The 2,263-nt window shown below is 27.5% G+C and overlaps 1 non-coding gene across 1 annotated transcript; it reads left to right on the top strand.

Moving 5' to 3' along the window:
• Positions 1 to 224: 224 nt before the first annotated feature.
• LOC115703355 (small nucleolar RNA R71) lies at positions 225 to 331 on the top strand. The gene has a single exon (XR_004009127.2). It is a non-coding gene; the product is annotated as a small nucleolar RNA R71 (small nucleolar RNA).
• Positions 332 to 2,263: the final 1,932 nt, after the last annotated feature.

Raw genomic sequence — 2,263 nt, 5'->3', positions numbered from 1 at the left:
CATCTTTGACATCGTAAATTCCACCTCTCTTAGGTGTGTTGGAAGCTTTCGATCTAGGATCTTGGCAATTCCACTGTTGAGAATTTACAGAAAGGTTCTCAAGAGACTCCCAAGCCTCATCCCCTCTAAATTGCAAAAATTTTCCAGTGTGCATTGATTGTACCATTTGTCGGTTTGAGGGAGATAATCCATCATAAAAGTATTTTACCAATCTCCATTTTTCAAAACCATGGTGTGGACATTTTAGCAATAAATCTTTAAATCTTTCCCAACATTCATAAAATTCTTCGTGATCTTTCTGATAAAATTCGGAGATTTCTCTCCTAATATTATCCGTTTTAGACATGGGAAAAAATTTGGACAAAAATTTATTAACTAATTCATCCCAAGTAGAAATGGATCGGGCTGGGAGTGAATTTAACCAGGCTTTAGACTTATCTTTTAATGAGAATGGAAAAAGTCTAAGCCTAACAGATTCATCAGAAAAATTTTGAAATCTAAAAGTAGAGCAAATTTCTAAAAAATCTTTTACATGCATGTATGGATCCTCTTTACCTAACCCATAAAAAGATGGCAAAAGTTGAATTATGGAAGGTTTCAGCTCAAAATGTGTAGCATTTGTTTCAGGAAAAATAATGCATGATGGTGGATTAGCAGAAATTGGAGAAAAATGATCAATAAGAGTTTTTTCTTCCACATTTACTTGATTTGGTTCCATGATGTCAGAATTTTCACTTTTAATTTCAACCCACAATAATTTTCTTTTTACCAAACGATTTTTAGAATTTCGTTCCCAGTAAATCATACACTAAGTATCACAAAAATTAAAATAACATGAAAAAATTAGGAGGCGGTGCCTACCATATAATTGCGTAAATAAAGACTGAATTTAAAATATAGCGGGAAATAAATAATATGTATATTTGACAGAAATATAAATACTAATATTAATATATGTGCAGAAATAAAGACAGAATTTAAAATATAACGGGAAATAAATAATATGTATATATTTGACAGAAATATAAATATTAATATTAATTATAATTTATAATATATAATTATATTAATAATATGCTTTTCTTAATAGTTAAGTAATGTATATATAATAATAATATAATATAAATTTATATATATAAATATAATTAACAGTAAGTAACGTAAGTTACTTACTGTAATATATAATAATAATAATAATAATAATAATAATAATAATAATAATATATAATTATATATATAAATTTTACTTTAATATATAATATATATAATATAATAACTAGTAGAAGAATTATACCAACCTCAATTAAAGTAGTTTTTCTTCTTGCAGTTCCCCGGCAACGGCGCCAAAAACTTGTTGTATACCAAAATGGTACGTTTTACATTTATCAACTCGCAAGCGCACAAATCTTTATTGTAGTATGGAGATTGTGAAGAACGAGGTCGAACCCATGGGAATTGCGTGAAATCGAAGAAAATACTTATTTAATCTAAGCTAATAAAACTCTAACCTAGTTCCGAAAATGGTGAGGTTTTTGGTAACAAAATAAAATAAAGTGTTTAAATGATAAAAATGACAGTAACAGATATTTTCAGAAATATTTTAGGATATTATTAAGGGTTCAGAATCCACTTAATGTATATAAAAATATTTATGTTTATATTGATTCTCATAATTTAATCAGTAATCAAACCAATTATTTTCTAATAAAAAAAATAGATTTTCCTTCGCTTTAAAATTATAACTTTTAAGCATTAAATGTGAAACAATTTAATGTAAATACAAAAAATCAAAAAATATTATTTTTAATAAAATATGGAACCAAGCATAAATAATTTCTAACTATCAAAAATACTTGATATTAAAGATGAAAGAAATTATTTTAAGAAGCGAAAATCATAAGCATATATTGTACTGAGAATCAAAATAAAAATAAATACTTAATTAAATACACTAGGTTTCATCGTCCTCCTTAATAATAAGGGAACTTAGAAACCCATAAGAAAATTAACTAAGAAAGCGGTAAACTAACACTGAGCGCTCTGAATTCTAAAATCCTAAGCTTCTATTTATAGAAGGGTAAAAGGACTAATGTGCAATTAAACTTATTACAAATTGCATGTGGGTAAAAATGTAAATACAAATAATTAAAATCGGAGTGCCACGTGTCGCATTTTGATTGGATGACTTGGGCAAGGCGGTGCCACGTGGCAAGCTTCTGTTGGCTGAAAAAATAGCAAATTGAGCCTTTGAGTGACACTTGGC

Source organism: Cannabis sativa, chromosome 8 (assembly GCF_029168945.1).
Source record: "Cannabis sativa cultivar Pink pepper isolate KNU-18-1 chromosome 8, ASM2916894v1, whole genome shotgun sequence".
NCBI lineage: Eukaryota > Viridiplantae > Streptophyta > Magnoliopsida > Rosales > Cannabaceae > Cannabis > Cannabis sativa.
Note: the sequence above shows the minus strand (reverse complement) of the source record. Positions and strands in the feature narration are given on the sequence as shown.